The following is an 18,354-nucleotide window of genomic DNA, read 5'->3' on the forward strand; positions in this document are numbered from 1 at the left end:
TTCACACTGTAGTGTTTAAACATTACAGCCATACATGAATGGTCTTAGAGCCACCCTCTGCTGGTGGACACTGTACAGTGGGCCAGCAGCTAAGGCAGCTACAGCAGCCTTGCCAGTTTCAGAGCCAGCAGTATCAATGCTCCTGATATGCATTTTTCAGCACCACGTAGAATTCAGCTACCCTAAAGACCGGAGCAGTGTGACCCGAGGGGAGCTGGGAGTGACTGAGATAAGCCCCTCTCTGTGCCGTTTGCATTAGAGGGTGCCTCAGGTTCTGCAGGGGAAGCTCTGCTATTCCCTTTCTCCCCTTACAGCTGCATCCAGCCCGGGTTTCAACTTACAGCCGTGTCCCCTAAGAGTCTGCCAGGAGAGAAAATATGAACAGGATTTATGATTGCACAAACTGCGCTCTTTGCTGCTCTGCAGGCAAAACAGGTGGTCTAGGAAACCACAAAGTCTGCCTCAACAAACCCTGTATCGACTTGCAAAACCACCTGCATGCATTCATTTTATTTTAAATAAAATACAAATTTAATGTTTCTGTTTTGAAAATTAGGCCTTCTTTTATGACTTCAACTGTTTTCTAAAGAAATAACATACAGCTACCTTGCATTTTGGACTCAGAAACGTGAACATACCTGCTGATGTCAAAACCAGGTCATATGAAAATGGGTGAATAGTTAAAACTGTATCAAGAAGTTATTTATCTACAAATGGTTTCCAATATAATCTTTACTAAAGAGAGAGCAGTAGTTGACTATGATTATGAATGCACTACAAATTAGGGGAACCTACAGAAGTACTGCTAAGTCTTTGATTCTCCTTGTTAAAATGTGTCAGCAAGTTTTCCAAGGGATAAGAGCTTTCAGACAAAATACTGTAAACATAACATGTATGAAGGTCTGGCTTTGCTCAGCTGGCTGACAGGTTTTGCACTATTGCATTTTAGCTGTGACAGGTTGGCTCCCAGCAATAGCGTGGGTCTGCATCTTCCCTGGGCATCTGCAAAACACCACTTCTGTATTACAAGTATTTGAAGCAACTGGCTACAGAGACCTGGTTTTCCTCTAGTATCATCAGTTTAGGAAATAGAAGGTACAACTTTAAAATTTTAAAGTGCAAAGGCTAAATATATGAAACTTAGTACATGAAGAGCACTTTTTGTCTACTTTTTAAGTGCTATTACATCTCTTTCCCCACCCAGACTCAAGGAGGGCTCTTTTCTCCAAGCTTACTTTTTTCTTTATAATGATGGGATGCTATAGGTGGAATTCTCCAGCCACCAAAATCACTATCTCCTCACAGCTACAATTTATTACTGTACAGCATTATCCTAGGGTTTCTCACACACTAAACACTGAGTGCCATGTACTACTTATGGGTGACAAGGAAATAGTAGAAAAAGAAAAAAAAAAAAAAAAAAAAAAGAGAAAAGGAGTTTGGAAAACCTGTGTGTTGGCAGACAGACACACTAGCTAGAAACAAAATGGTGATGAAAACCAAATGCCATTTGTTGATAGTGGACATGAGCAAAATAATGCCTTGTTTTCCCTGCTAAGTCACTGACTGCTGAGCAGTAAATTCAGGAAAGACTGGGATAGCTATTCCCTTACATCCATGAAGGTGAACATCACCTGGAGGTTGCACACATAAAGCACTGTCAGAGCACAGGGAAAGTTCAAGGGCGCATGTTTCCTTCGGGAGAAATAAGATGATAAATCTATAGTACTCAAGAAACAGAGACACTCATACCAGAATGAGGCAGACATATTCCAAAAGCAAGATCCTGGCTGATGTGATTTGCACCTAAATTTAACTTCAGGTAGCAGAGAACCGAATATAGCAAAAGTATGGGATATCTGAGGTACCATCAAACCCACGTGAACGAGGCTGCAATGCCACTCAGAATGAATGGCAGCAACGCCACCCATCCCAAAAAGCCACATCACTGAAGTGCTGACAGAAACTTGTGAGAGACCCCTCACATCCTTGCTTTCATGGCCAAGCATTTCACATGCCTCAGTACTCATGACAAAGTTAATCCACCCTCTCAAGGTTAAGAGTTTAAGAGTTTGAGCAGACATTTTAACGTAACAATTCATGCCAACTGTATTTGCTGTGGACCAGATGTGTTCTATTTGTTCTCAAAAAGGGATAGCTTCTCCACCCCATGAGTTTGTCAACACAAAGTTCCTCTCAGTTTCCATGATTCTCCTAACTTACTAATTTGTATTTTAGTGTTAAATTATGAATAATATATAAAATAATGTATACAAATATATTTAAATACATACATTTTATATACAGACATATATGCCTAGATTTCCAGATATGGACTTAGAAACAATTTACACTATAAAAATACTTATGAATAATTGTAGAAATATTTATAATTAATAACATTAATTTATTCTCTTTGGACCTACTAAAATAAACTCAATTTCATCACCTCCTTGTTTCCAGGAGGTAGCACTGGGACAGCAGTTCCTCTAGTCACAATCTACCCAGGAGTTGACAGATTTCAGTGGGCAAGAATTTTCAGGAGGCCAAATGGACCTCACTGCTGTTAGTAAAGTGGGACTGCTTGTCATCCCTGGTGACACACAGCACCCACCTGGCTGCCAGCTCATATGAGGATTGCAGGTGCCTCTACTTCATGTTTGCTTCTCCAGAAAGGTTAACAGCAGCAAGCCTAACTCTTGGGGGATGCAATTACTCTCTTAGCTGACATCTACTGAGGCAGAGCATGTACAGTGAAGCCATTGCAGGTCTCTCTGAAACAGCTGTCACCTCATTGTCCTCATCAGAAGGCAACATTCACCATTATCAGAACGGAGAAAGGAAATCATAATTGCATAGTAAGAGCTCACAGCAGAGCAGCCCTCACTGGAAGCAGGAACACTGCAAAAATGACCTATCCTTTTTACCTATCCTTTTTACCTATCCTATGTGCAACATTTTAGTACCCAATTTTCTATTTTGCTGATCTACTCTGCCATTGAATATGTAATTGTATTTGGCTATGCGTGCAGGGGTAATATACAACTCCCTATATATAAGAATGAGTTCCATCAAAGGGAAACATACTGGTAGTTTCAGTAATAAAACCCCACAAATTTAGGAGAAAAGCGTTCCACATCTTACTCCAGCTGTTTGCACAAGGATTTGTCTGGAGTACACTGAACAATCTCTAGCGCTGCTCATAGACAGCAGGGTTGCTTGAGCTGCCTGGTCAGGAGGCTACACACAGCAAAACCACAAAAAGGCTGTGTGTCATGAGACCTAACATAGAAAAACATGGTTAACAAAAGCACTCCTGCACAAGGGACACTGCTGCTCCTCCCCCACAAAATTAACAGTATCCTTAGATGCATGATTTAACGAGTCAGAGACTTCAGCAACAAGGCAACAACTTTGGACTTCCGGCATGCACCTGGCCAGCTGTTTTTGGTGCCATGGTGAAAACGCTCTAAAGCAGTTCACAAACCTAATTCGAGCTCTAGAAATCCACAGAACTACAAACCTCCTCCTCCAAACATCTGCAATAACCCACAGAAAAGCATACCCAGGGCAGGGCGTGTGTGTTAACACCCTGATTAAGACACTGATAGGTCCATACGCCGCTCCAGGTAGTTGCATTAGTGTGAAAGGCAATGGTGTACTGCAGCATGGGAAAGCAAGGGCAGGAGGTAACACCAAACTCCTCAAACTACCAATGCCACTGCTGCCTCTGCTTCATGCAACTGCATTTTTCAAGAACTCAGAAGCAGGGAATTCAAATAATTACACCACCTGGGAATGCATGCCCAAAGAGGCGCTACTAGAAACAAAACAATGCTGATACACCTGAAACCAGAACATGAGGGTTAAAATACCTTGAGCAAGGCTAGTTAAGTCATCAACTACACATCCCTATGCTATCTTTCCTGTATCGTGGCACATCAAACCTATTAAGACATGAAGAATAAATCCTTCTCACCTTGTCAGCCCTAGGTGTTCTGCATGCACAACAAGGTTCAGAAAACATTCTGGGTCATGCAACTCAGCAGGTAGTGTGCAACACTAACATCACCAACTTTAAATCTCTGCAAGAGCAGTGTAACATTATCTTTTTCATAAAGTTGTGCACCAGGAAACCAAGGGCTGCAAGAGTAGCCACTAAATTCATAAAGAAGCAGGTTTGTGTAATGTATGTGGACTGCAGCCCACACATGAAAGTTACCTCCTCACTAGCAATCCACTGAATTATATCCTTAGGACACCACACGTAAATAACTTGACAGAATGGAACAAGTGAAACCATGTGAGTGGAAACTTGGCCAGGAACCTGAGATACTTACTGTCACTGCCAGTTTTCCACGAAGAGGCATTTGCAAATAAACAGCAAAAAAAACCCACCCAAAACCGAAAGAGTCAACCAGTGGTAACATACAGAAATACTAGAAGTTTAGGCAAAGAGTCCAGGGCTAGGAAGAGAGCAAACCCAGGGAATTGCGCAGTCAACACAATCAAATGATGCTGTCCTAGGAGCTCCATGCTTTTTCACAGTGCAGCATTATTTACCCAAAAGGAAATGGTTTGTGTGCACCGAGGAATGTTCTAACTACAGTGCTGTTGTTTGGGTACTCACTGCCCAGGCTTGTATTTTAAGCTGAATCATAGAGGAAGCAACATGTAATTTGCACTGCTACACTCAAACAGCTGAAGAACCCAAAGACATTTGCACACATGATCAGGGATTCCATCAATTTAGGTGTGGGATTTCCTTTGAAAATTAGTAACGGTGCATCACATCACATAAACATAGCTGCTAAAATTAAATGTTAACCTCTGGTTCTGGCTTTCACTCTCCCTTCATCCAACAGCCTTCCCCTACAACATCAAAAAAGAAAGGGCCAAGGAATAGCACTGGACACTTGTCATAACCAAAGGCTCATACTGCCCTTGTCAAAGGAGGTAATTTCCCAAAATGCATTCTTTCAATGACCATATTCTCCGTGAGCTTTTAATTTCAGAAGAATTTATGTGGCTCTTAAAAATCGTAAAATCCTGTGTTGTTCTCTCCCCTCTCACTTTTTTTTTTTTTTTTTTTTTTAATGTTGGAAGATGTAAAAGCTAGTTCCATGCTTGGATGTCTGTCAGCTCATGGACTGCTCTCCTGGCACGGACAAGCACATCAGCTAAACAGTATCAGTTACCAACTCAGGTTTACCACACCACAACAAAAATAGACCTTCCCTGGATTAGTGACAACTGAGTCAGGTCCGCACCAACCACAACCTCTGTGGGTTATCTCTACCTGTTTTATGTAATACAGGATTTTATCAAGCTTTGTGCTGCAGAGGGCAGTGCACACAGAAAATACATCTAAACATGCACTCCAAGTGTTTCTTGTTTCACACGGAAGTGCTCAGGCTTTAATATATACAATGGGTATATTGTATATATACCCACTGTATATATTAAAGCCAGAACAGTGGCAGCCAAAGGATTTATGCTCAGCCCTGAATTTATCTGAGCCACATTTCTGTGCCATTGCCCAGCAATCCAAGAGTGGTGAACGCTTATCTTCAGCGCACAGCTGCAATCAGCCAGCTGGCTCTGCAGGAGTTAGGTGGACCAAGAGAAGCTACTGTTCCAAGAACTAAGAATATTTGACAAAAACTGAAGCCATTTGGGTGGCTGGGAACTGGGCAGTAGCATATATCCTTTTAAGAGAAATGCAATCTACCTCTTATGGTCTTTAGTGGTCATGTCAGGCCATCCCACCTCAAGAGATACATCCATGTGTAGCTACCAGCTGCAGAACTTTTGATTCCCCTTGTGTTTATCAAGTTCTTCCCACTGCTAGTGTGCCTTCTGAAAGGGAGCTTCCCACAGCTGGAGTCTTGGAGCCTCCTGTACTTCAGCTACCTAGAGTTTTTCAGTGTCCTGACTAGCACTTTTAAGTTCTGCCAATTGTGATTATCTTCCCCAGTATCTAAAATAAAATCAGTTTCCTATTTCAGTATTAGATGAGCTCTTTTTTCAACTGAGTTTGTTAGAGTGAACTGAATGAGGTTGAAGCTGTGGAAGTAACCACCTTTTTCTCTCTACTGAGTTCTTTCAGATACCAGATCTTAAGAACACAGGGACTTGCAGCAGCCTGCATAGCCCTTTCTGTTGTGTAACTGCTTTTGACCTGCTGCCATGTTTCAGCTGAAGAACACATCCATCCTAACTTGACTCTTGACTGCTCTTAGAGCACTCTTCTTTCTGCAGAAAGACAAAAAAAGGATAACACTTTATAATGAGTCATTAGAATTATTTCCAGAGTTGCTTTACACTCGTTTGGCTATGCACAAATACTAGGTTCTTCAACATACTGGTTTAACAGCTGACTCCCCACAATTTCATTTAGAAGACTTTGAAAATGCACTGAAGCCTTCCACTCTTTCCTGTTTTTCCAAGCTCACAATGTATTCTTAGCATTATCATTAAGATATTTGGAAACAGTAACACGATATTTAAGTACCTACTGTTCTTCCCAGCTGAACTCATCCTCTCACCTTTCCCCGTGCAGCTCCAGAAACTTTTTGGCGAAGTTCCAGCTCCATAGGAAACAATTAAAATAAACCAACCTTCATTACAGCTTCTTCATCCACTATCATCTGTGCAGTAACTTTAATTTGAAAGAGTTTACACCCTCCCCCCACAGGCTTTGAAATAAGCAGTTGGTCGGTGACACTTCCACTCCTTCCCCCAAAGGGACTGCAGCCAACTAAGTTTTACAGCCAGGATAATTTAAAAAAGAGGATCTTAAAATAAAATTTACATGCCAAGACTAGCATAGATGATATCACTCTTAGAAACCACATTCCACTTTGTTTCAGTGCACATGCAAATCTTTTTGTCCAGTTAATTTGTATACCAGGAATGAAATTATGCCTGACCATCATTTCCAAGGACCTCAACAGTTTTCTGTGCTGCAGTGACGTGGATGTGACAGTGACAGTAGATCCAGACCATCACACCATCACACACCTTAAAAATTATGACATGATGTATTAGTACACTTGAAATCTGTATTTCTTATGCAGCCTGGCATTGTATACTACCCAGTGAACACTCAATTCAAGCATCCACATGCTTGGTTTCTTTAAGAGCAAACTTGTCAGAATGAGCACTGAGACACGAAGACAGGCTTCCTGTATGAACCTGGATTAAATTTAGACTGAGCATTTTCTTCTTTGAGCAAAGTCACCACACATTCCCACTTAACTTCCTCATCCCTCCTTCAAGATCTTCCAACCAAGTCTCCAGGTCAGGAAACAGGGTGGTTGCTTACCAGAATCCACAGTGACCCAAATCATCTCAGTAACGAAGACAACCCATGGGTATTGCAGTGCAGGATGTCAGCATAGTAAAGCACACACAAACCTCTCAGCTGCATAGGCTGAGGACCACACAGACACTGGAGTAGGTTTTCATTAACAGCGTTAAAGCAGAGCATACTGATATTTAGGAAATACCACAGGTGGGTTTTCAGTTCTACTGTCACCTTCTATCTTTTCATATGAGATGCAGCCACTCCACCTATTTCTGCAATAGGACTGTAAGCTTCTTACAGACATTGCAATTAAGGCCTGTTGGGTCAGGATAGATTTGGACATCGGCACTTTCACAGGAACAGATTATCCAAGTCTGAGACGTGTAACACAGTTTTCATCATTAACACCTCTGACAAGCTGTGACCAACAAGTAAGATCCATACATTGGCAAGTGTATCAAATCCTCCAAAACACACGAAAGTGACAACACATGCAGAGAAAACTTGTTTTACTCCTCTCTTGCATCAGATGTTCATTTGGGTCGTTTCTGAAGTAGTTTATTTTTTCCTACCTTAGATGAGACATCAGTGGCACCTACATCTACAGATAAAGAAATAAGATATAAAAAATACAATTATCTGTGAAGTGGGGTGCACAGCATCCTCCTCAGAGCAGCAGCACTGACTGCAGGCGGATGGGGAGGGAGTGAAAGGAACCACTGCAGGTAAAATCAATTGTTTCTAAACCAGTTTAACAAAGCATACTGTCATTTGGCCAGCAGACCATCCTGGATGAGAATTTCACATGCACTTTTTCTGACAGTTATAGAAAAGAGAACCAAGCTTGACCCAACCATTCCACTGTAGTATTTACCATCCTTACCAGGTTATCAGCTGCAGAGATAAAAGCATAGGCCTAAAGTCTACAGCGGACAACAACTGTGACAGAAGTCACTGTGCCAGTGCTCTTTATTTCACCCACAGTTCACTTAATCAAAAGGTATCTGCATAGAGGAGAAACAGAATTAGGAAAGAAATGAAATGGGCTGTACTTGTAGCTCAGAATTCTCCAGATATATGGAACTATTGATGCTACAAATTTTATTAACAGAGCATTACACCCCCACCACTCCTTTTCTTCAGTGAGGAGCATGATAAAACAGGAGAACCTGCCTGTGAAGAGAAGCCCCCTCAGAACACTGGACTTTTTGCAGGATGGCATACAACTGGTTCAGCTTCTTTAACTAGAGGGAGCTGCATCTAAAGTGATAAAAGCATAGCATACATTGCTATAGTACCAGCAAATCTTGAAAGGCTGCAATGTCCAGGTGAAGTATCTGCACCACAGAACATCTCACAACATCCTTCCTCCAGCACTCATGTATCCTGTAGCAAACACACCACCTGTGTAGTTATTGGGCAGCAATGCCCTGAGCAAATGCCTTGTACTTACCTCCAGGAGGAGCCAAAGAATGAAATAAGCCCTTGTGACTCCATTTTACCTGAGCTGTACCACTACTGGACTTTAGCCAAGACTTCAAGCAAGCCTGCAAAATTCTTCAGAACCCTTTCCAATTAAGTATCCTCTTGGCATAATGAAGTGCTTTATTTCACAGGAATCAGCTGTAACTAGAAATGGTATTATTTCACAAGCCATGCAACACTTTGACCATCTTCCCTTCCAGCTTTGAGCACAGGCCTTCCACACATGGTTTCAGGGAACTCCAGTCCCTTTAAGGCCAACAGAACTTTGATTACTCTCTCATTTGATGAACAAATATTTCCCATTCCCCAACACAAAAGACTAGCACAAGCAGGGATAATGTTCACTACAAGAAAGTCTAAAACCACCACTCAGAATTCCAGCCTACCTCCTGCATGCTAGCCAGAGGGCTGAAACTAAGACAGCACTTTGTCAGCTGGCTAAACCACAACAACGTGAGACAGCAAGCACAGGCAAAACAGTGGTGAAGCAAGTCAGCTTGGCTGCTCCCATACCATGCTGAGATGTCTTACACCATCTCATCTGCTCTCGGCTTTTTTTTCAAACATGATTCACCTGTCTATGGACATAGAATTATACATTTGGGTTGGAAGTGACCTAGAACACCATCTGGTTACAACCCTCTCCTGCCATGGGCAGGGACACCCTCCAGCAGAGCAGGCTGCCCAGTGCCCCATTCAGCCTGGCCTTGAACAGTCCCAGTGACAGGGCATCCACAGCTTCTCTGGGCAACATGTGCCAGTGCCTCACCACCCTCACAGTAAGGAATTTCTGCCTTATATGTAATCTCAACCTTCCAGACACACTAAGGACTTTAAAAGGAAGCAAAGCTCCTCCTGCTGGTCACACTAAGCCGTATGTCTCTAACAACCAGACACCATTAATGCACTTACGAGGCATCAGACAAAGCCAGAATCCTCAAAAAAAACCTCAAACCAGCGATGCTGTCACCTGGTATGCGACATGGGCACGTTCTAATCTACTCCCTGCGGGCAGCCACCCACCAAGGCCAGCCCTGCCCTTTAACCCACAGCCCGTACTTGATCCAAGGGCCAAGCACCGCGGCTGGTACAGCCCACACGGGCCCCTCTCCCCGCAAGGCGCGGGGGGCACATCCCCGAGCGCCGCCGGGCCCGCCCCGGCTCCTGCGCCGCACAGAGCGGCCTGCCCGTCCGATCGCGACCTGCCCGCCCGATCGCGACCTGCCCGTCCCATCGCGACCTGCCCGTCCGATCGCGACCTGCCCGTCCCATCGCGACCTGCACCGCCCGCAGCCCTGCCCGCCGCCGCTCCACCGCCACGCACCCACCGCGGCCGAACGAGCTCCTCCAAGCCCCGGGGCACGCTCCCCTCCCACGGCCCCGCTCCCACCACAGAGACCCGCTGCCTCACCCACAGCCGGCAGTCACCCAGTGACAATCGGCCGTGTCCTTCAGGGCGCCCCTCTCCTACCCACCGCGCCCTCCCGGCTATTCCTCAGCCTCCCCTTTCTTTTTTATCCGCTCGCACAAGCTCTTTCTTGCCCCTTAAACCAAGACAGGACTCCCACCCTTGCCCCTTTTCCGACATCTTAACCCAGCTCCCCGACCGCTCCTCCAGAGCTAAGCGTCCCACGCCATCAACATGGCGGCGGCCACCGCCTCCTTCCCGGCCCCGCTTCCCAGCGCAGCCACGCGGCGCGGGATCTGCCGGGAAATGGAGTCCACGCCCTGCACGCCGCCGCCATGTGGCATTAGTAAAGAACTACAAACCCCAGAAGACTCCGCTGCCAAGGGGCGCCAGCCAATGGCGAGGCGGCGGCGCGGGCAGCGGCCCCGCCCCGGCGAGCGAGAGGGGTGATGTCATTGCCCAGCGGGGGCCGCGGGGGCGCGCCGCGCGCCGCCGCTCATTGTGCTGGGCCGGTGCCGCGGCCGCTGCCGGACCGGCGGGGGGGCCGCGCTGCCGCTTCTGCGCTGGGCGGCCCTGCTCGCATCCCGCACACCGCTGCCCTGCGCCCAGCCCTGCAGCTCCTGTCCCAGTCGTCCTGGCCGCAGCGTGGCTCGACAGCGTTCCGGAGGGCTGCGCTGCGCTTCACGGGCGGTTGGGACTGAACACCCATCCCCGAGCGGGACTGCCTTGCGCCCAGCCCCGCTGCACCCGTCCCGGGAGCTGCCGTGCGCCGGGAGGGCGGCCAGCACCCATCCCAGTGGAAGGGGGCTGCCCCGCGCTCAGCTCCGGGGTCCGCAGCCAGCCCGGCGTGCGGGGGCTGCAGCGCCCAGCCCCGCTATCCCCGGCGTGCGGCGGCCCGGGGCTGCCGCCTCTTCCCATCGCCGCTGACCGGCTCCTGGCTCCCGCCTCGTTTTATGGTCGTGGAGAGGGAGGAAAAATCCCAAACCAGGTGAGTTCTGCGCTCCTCTTTTTTTGCGTGCTTTTCCTTGTCCCGTTACCTCCTCCCTCCCAGGCCCCCATCTCCCGGTGCCCTTCGCCGCACTGAGTGTTCCCCAGCGGCGAGCAGCGCTGCCGGGCGGGACTGCGCTGTCGTTCCCTGGTCCTGCTGAAGAAGGAGGGGAGGAGGGACGGGAAGGGGAAAAAGCCCTAGCCCGCTGCCTGGTCTGATCCCGCGGAGATGTGTCCCTCTCGCTGCTCTCCGGGCCCGGCGGCTGCTCTACCGCCGCGCTGCACGTCCCGCAGCCCCCGGGAAACTCCCGCAACTCCGGGATGCTCCGGGCGCCCCGGAGCTGCGCGGTCCCGAGCCGGCGGGGAGCCCTGGCTCGTTTGTCTCCCTCGCTGGGTAAGAGTGGAAAATAAGATGGATTTTGAATTGCTGTCGTTAAGCCCTGCGGAGCCTGCGAGAGCCGGGCTCCTGAGGACAAAATAAATACGAGGTGTGCTTTAGGGTGGTTTTGGGGGCGTTGGTGTGCTGTCGTGCGGCTTCGTTGCTTTGACACCGCTATTCCTCTCCTCTTTCAGGGAAACGGGGGAGATTTGATTCCAACTGACTCTCAGTCCTGGCTGTGTGCAGTTGGTCCAGGTTTCTTTTCCAAGTCACATAAGGAGTTAGTATCTTAAAAATTCTTGGCTGGACAAGCTGATATTTTATTTTAACCTCCAAGCTACTGTTCTGATCTTTTTCACTTTTATAGTAAATACAAGAAGTGCCTCTATTTTAAACTTTGTAGAAACTTTGTGGTCCAGCAGAGCTTCATTTTAGTGTGGCTTTTTATTTGTTTCTCTGTTCCTTGCTGTTTGTTAGGTGCAATTTGGATCTTTTCTTGAACAGTGCTAAGGTATTAGTACAACATAAAATATGTTTTTTTGTTATTATGTGACATCAAAAGGTTTTATCCCCTTATAATAACTAAATTACTTCTGCAATTGCCAGTGGACCCCAGACACCTCATTTTGTGCTGGTGGCAATGAACCGTATACACACAGAGTCCTGCTTGCTTCAAGTCTGTCACTATCTTTCAGTGCCTTTTAAAGTTAATCCTCACCAAAGCCCCACTTGGAGGCTGTTCTGAAAGCAGCAAGAGACTGTGCAGCTGAGCTGATATTTTTAATTTTTTTCCTGCCCTCTGCTGCATGTTTGCTTCTGCGCTTCTCTTGTGTAACTGGCACTGTGTGTCCTCTGGCAGGGCTCTCCCTGGAATTGCAGTGCTGGGGAGGGGGTGACATGAGTGCAGTGGGGACAATGAAACTCCCTGTTTGCTTTGCTCAAAGTGTTTGTAAACACCCAGGCGGTGTTGGGGTGTCCGTATGCAAGGGATGGTGCTTTACAGTTTCCCTTTTTCCAGTGGGATAAACATGCTGCATCCACACCTCCTTGCATTTATTTTAACTGTGTTTTTTCCTTCCTTCCTCTTTACTACTGACTCAAAGGGGAAGAACAACAGTGCACACAGGCGTTGCCTTTAGTTGGTCTTTTTTTAACATTTTTGTTTCCTGGAATGGCGTTTTCCCCTTTATTTTACAAGGCAAGGAACAAATAATCTAATAGAGTGTTTCCCATCTTGGCTGTAAAAGGAGTTTTATAGCAGTGATTTTGTTAGCTTGGGATAGAAGGCCCTGATATGAAGTGATAATTTGAAAGTGTAGCCTGGGAATTGTTCTGGGAGATACTGATTTAGAAGTTGGTGAGAACAAGCAAAGACTCCATGGCCAGGGATTTTTCATTTGAATAATACAATTTTTGTGATGCTGATCTTTTTAAATTCTGTTTTCATCTTTCTATATGTATATATCTTGAACAAAACAAGCATAAATAGCAGTACATACTTGTATGTGTTTCAAAATTTATTACATTTGTTTGATTCAGAAAGACTTGTGACAATGCATGCTAGCATTTTCAAGCTATATTATACTATATCAGGAGCTGGATTAAAAATGTACCTCAGAAATATACACTATTGTATTAATCAGCTAAAATTTTGCTTTTCAGAAACTGAAATACAGACACATAAAAAAGGACAAAAAACTGAAAATCATTCAATGATTGCTGTGGATCAACCCAGATGAGCTAGGGCACCCTTCCTCTTGTCCCACAAAGACCTAAATGCAGTGTATGTGTTTACTCTGAATCAAGAATTCTCAAAAATGCCAGTTGCTGGAAACAAAGAAAATATCCCAGGAAGGCAGCACTAAACATTTCCTCATGTCTTTACCTTTTTTTCCACCGTTTCTTACTCATGTCAAGTTTCTGAAGGGAAATTTAGGATTAGGTGGTCTCATGGTCATACCCTCCAGAGTTTTCTTGTATTTTAGTCCTGTTCCTCATGAAATTGAGCATAATGCCAATTATTGGCTTCCTAGTGAAGTCAGAAATCGCATCCTTGCAAATTGGTTTTGTGAGCATCATCTGTGTGCCCTGTACTGTGTTAAATTGCCTGTCCCAGAAGTGTTGCCGCCCTGGGATGCTTGGGTGTCACCCACTCTCATGTACAGGGGAACCCAAATTCTGCTGAGATGAGGGGAACTGGGAAGAGCCACAGCTGGGCTAGCCTTGCTGACTTTTCAGCTTAGCTTTCCTCTTTGGTCCAGAGATGAGCTGTGAAAGGACTGGGATTTCTGTAGCCTGGAGCTGGAATCTGGTGAGACAGCTGAAGTTCCTGAAGCCAGAGGTGGATGGCTGAAGGTTGCTCTTCAGGGAGGAACCATGGAGTCGCTTCCCAAACAAGCAAGGAGAGAATGGTGTCTGCAGGCAAACAACCCCCATTTGTCACCCTGCTGTGAAAGAGCTTTTCTCTGTTGGCTGTGCTGTGTGCTCCCATGTTCCCAGACCCAGCTGCAGGTGGTAGGTGTGGCTCACAGCCTGAGCTGGAGTGTGGTGGCTCTAATGCAAGCTGTAGAGAGTGCATGGTTTCAGCTCTGGAGCTGCCTTGGTTTGGTCCTTGCTGGGACAGCCAAGCTGGCATCCATCAACTGGCAAATTGAGACATTTGCTCTGAGTTCCGTGGTGTGTCCCAGAGAGGTGTATTTACAGCTGGCTTTTTGTGGGAGGCATAGTATTGTTGGCATTTTCTTATTTTTACACAAAATATAGCCAAACAAGAAATTATAGTAGCTGGGATCTAGATCAATTCCATTTCTCATTTTAAGGCTTATTGCCTTTTTTTTAAGGGCAGGACCAGCAATTTGAGTGCAAGCCTTGCTCTCTGTGAGTACAGAAGGAGGAGTGGGGAACATGATAGATGCTAGTTCGTGCATGTTGATTAGAGAGATTAATTGCAACTGTGTGGATGGCATGGCAGGAGTGCAGAAAGTAGCACAAGATGGGCATACCTTGCAGTGATGGAGCTCTTTAGATACTGATGCTTGTATGGAGGTTTGCAGAACTTTGGAACAGGAGATTTAGGAAGCAGTAAAATAATTTCCTGTATTACAGATGGGTTTCTGACACCAAAAAACATTGGCCCAGTTGGAGAGGTCTTGGGGCAGTTGGAGAAGTCTTGAGGCAGAGATACTCAGCAGCAGCTCTGCTTTGGCTGGAGGGCAGATGAGATGACCTGAGGCAGTGTTTTGATTGACCTTCTAGTTTCCACAATTTCATTTTGCAGCAAGTCATTTAGCTTCCCGCTCCCTCCCAGTGCTTCTGTCAATAACTAACTAAATTCTCATTTTATTTTTAATGGCTCTTACAATGGGAAAGAAGTGGTCTGTCATGTTTGTCATATAATCCTGGTTGGCCTCTGCATAAATCATAAAGTGGGGGGAGGGAAGGGGTCAAATATTCCTCAGGTGCTAATATGTTGAAATAATTAGGGCAGAAGAAGGATAAAACTTGTCCCTTAAAATCATTATCAGCCTTTAAACAGTCAAGACCACACTGAAGTCTGTTGCTGTTGCAGTAGTTTAATAACTAATCTGTCCTATTAAACATTGGCCCTGCATAAGGTATTAGTGAGATTTGTGTTGTAATGTCATTTGATTTCACCTTGCATAGATAAAAATAATTAGAGAGCTTTGCTGCTTTGAGCTGAGCAGAGATATTTAGGTTGTGAACAGCTTGAGATTCGCTTGCAATTTGTCATCTTGCCTCTCCTGGAGTTACTGCTTTCACTACACTGCAGAGGTGCACCCTTCCCTAATATACTTAAGGCAAAATTTAAACCTATTTAAAACCTATTTAACCTAGCTATTAATTTCCTGAGATAATTAGGGAATACTTGTACAAAAAGAGGAGAAAACCTTCAGTAAGGTCTCACAGATCTGTTGCTGTCCTTTTAAACATCACAGGATACCCTGTTTATTTTTTTTCCTTTTAGCAGAAATACTCTCTTTTGAGTACTGCTGAACTAAAAAGTTAACTGTAACCTTTAAGTATCTGAATAGTGTTTTCTTTTAGACCTTGAAAAGAGTAATGAGAAAAAGGAAGAGAGAAGGGGAAAGGCTGTGCTGGCATGAAAAAAGATGAGCTTGTGCATGGTTTCTTAAAAGACTGTATCCTGCAGGCTGAATTTAAAAGGGGAGGAAAAAAAAGAGGTGTTAGAGATGCCAAAGTACGGAAGTCAAGCAGTGCTTGGGTTACTGTGTCCTGCTAAAGATGCCCTCCATAGAGAGAGGGACTTCATGCAGGGCCTCAACAGCCCAACCCACTGTGCTGCTTCTCCTCTGCAATGAAGGTTCCAAAAACTAAACTCTGCTGGTTTTGATTAAGCAAAAACTCAGTTTCTCAAAGGGCAGCATGTGTGCATTTAAAGTGGGAGTATTTCTTGATATAAATCCAGGCTGTTGTTTGTAAAAGAGAATTGTCATGGAACTACCATCCTGTAGGCTGGTGCTGAGCCTTGATGCCAATTTTTTTGGAACAGTGCAGAAAATGATGAATCTGAGTGCGTATGAGAGTCTCGCATCCCCCACAGTAACAATCATTTGCATGTGCTTTCCTGAGTGTTTCAGACCAAAATCCTTGCAGCCAAAAAAAAAAAAAAAAAAAGAGCTTTGGCAGGAGGGATTACCCTGTCACCTGGCTCTGGAAGGATGAGACCCCTCTCCAGAGTAATCAAGCACTTAGAATATAATATTTTCAATTGGAAGGAACCTACAAGGATCATCTAGTTCAGCGCTGACCATAAACATGTTAAGGGCATTGCCCAAATATCTCTTGAACACTGACAGGCTGGGGTCTGGACCTGGACCCCCTCTCTAGGAAGCCTGTTGCAGTGTTTCACCATGCTCTTGGTCAAGAAATACTTTATGTCCAATCTGAACCTTCTCTGGTGCAGTTTTGAACCATTCCTATGTATCCTGTCGCTGGGTACCAGGGGGAAGAGATCAGCATCTCTCTCTCCATGTCCATTCCTCAGGAAGCTTCAGGGAGCAATAAAGTCACCTCTTTTCTCCAAACCAGAGAACCCAAAGCCTTCACTGCTCCCCACAGTGCTCTTCCAGCCCTGACAAAGCTGTGTGGAGTTGTACAGGATGTTTCTACTTAGTGGGGTGTTGCTGAAGAGACAGCACCAGCTCCAGGGGAGCTGCTAATGTCCTTGTTCTCACCTGCTTTCTCCCTGCTTGTTTTCCATCTGCCTGAGCAGTCTCACCCTACATGAGACTTGAAACGTAAGGCACAGGAACTTATCAAACCCTCCTGTCTTTTCAATGGTCATTCTTTTGCTCCAAATAGTCATTTATCCATAAATATGAGTGTGATGAGAGATCCAGAAAAATCCCAGATCCATGTTTGGGACATAGGCCATTAGTTGAGCTGTGAACATCAACATTCAGATTTACAACCAATCAAAGAAAACTTAAAGGATTGCCAGGATTAGAAAAGAGATTTTGGGCTTGCTATATTGCAAAGAGTGCTTTCAGTAATGAAAAGCGGACTTGAAAAATAATCATTAGCACTTCTCTGTGATTTAAATTTCATTGCCTGAACTTGGAGAAATGGAAAATAGATCAGTCAAGTCTTTTCATCTAACGAGTTTTTAAAGAAAGCCAGATTTGTGTCTAATTAGTGAAAATTTCTTTGTGGTGCTTCTAGGGCCTGAAGAGTGGTGTTTTCATGACAGTTGGGGCTGCATGGGAATATTTACTGAAAATAACATGCTTACTTAAAAACACGGTAAGACAACCTTGTATAACCTGAATTGACATCAAGAAATCCGCTCTGGCATCTCCATACTGTGTGGTCATATTTTCCTGTTGCTTTCTGATGGTAGAAGAGAGTTGTAAATTTCTTCTTCTCCAACACTGGAGATTGAGACTTTATTATAATACCTATTGAACTTGATTAACTGAGAGGACAACTGCCACTTGAGAAAATAATTGTTTTTCTGTTGTTCTTGCTTTACAGCTATTAACACAAATACCTGAAAAGTAAATATAGGTTTGAAAAAGCTTTCCTAGGTCATTTGGTATTCCTGCTAATCATCTGGAGATATCTCGTCTCAGGATTATTCCATCCTGAGACGAGTAATCTTTAGAGGTGAGAGTCAGGTAGCCTGAAATTGCTGTGGGGGTGTCAGTTCATTTTTGCATATTTAGAAGAAGGTTAAGAGAATTAACTTCAGCCTTTTTATTCTTGCATCCCCCTGAAGTTCACGGTGCCACATGTCCTGTGGAGAAAAGGTATAAATTCAGATAAACCTGTGGTAATGAGTTTATTTAAACCCCAGCAAAGATTAGAGAAATCTCTAGCTGTCACAAAAAGGTATGGGAAGGTGTGGGGTTTCTGTGGACTGCTGAGGACATCAGAATAGTCAGCATCTGGTTCACTGGAGATGTAGCAGCAAGTTCAACCTGTGTGCTGATGGCTTTGGGCTCTGCTGTTCTTCTCTGTAATCCCTTTTTCTGTGAGAGTGCTTTTACTCTAAAGGGGATGATTCGACACAGTTTGCAGCTAATTCCATATTTTTTGTCTAAAATACACTCAAGTGCAGTGAGTATCTGCATCATTGCAATTACTCCAGCCTTGTTGGCAGTAGCTGACTTCTGTCTTAGCCAGAAGATTGTGGTACCCTCTAATTTCTCACATATAAGAATCCCTACTGTAAATATTTGCTGTTGAGAGTGGTAGGTACTTAGGGGGTTCTTGAACAATGTTGGGTCTGCTGAAAAAACCAAA

The 18,354-nt window shown here is 44.9% G+C and overlaps 1 protein-coding gene across 1 annotated transcript in view; it reads left to right on the plus strand.

The window, feature by feature from the left end:
* Positions 1-10,686: 10,686 nt before the first annotated feature.
* Positions 10,687-18,354, plus strand: part of RAB30 (RAB30, member RAS oncogene family) — a 48,460-nt gene continuing 40,792 nt past the window's right edge. Inside the window, exon 1 of the mRNA XM_002187720.6 lies at positions 10,687-11,190. The gene's annotated coding sequence lies outside the window, so the exon portion shown is untranslated. The remainder of the gene's footprint in view (positions 11,191-18,354) is intronic.

This window comes from Taeniopygia guttata, chromosome 1 (assembly GCF_048771995.1).
Source record: "Taeniopygia guttata chromosome 1, bTaeGut7.mat, whole genome shotgun sequence".
Taxonomy (NCBI): domain Eukaryota; kingdom Metazoa; phylum Chordata; class Aves; order Passeriformes; family Estrildidae; genus Taeniopygia; species Taeniopygia guttata.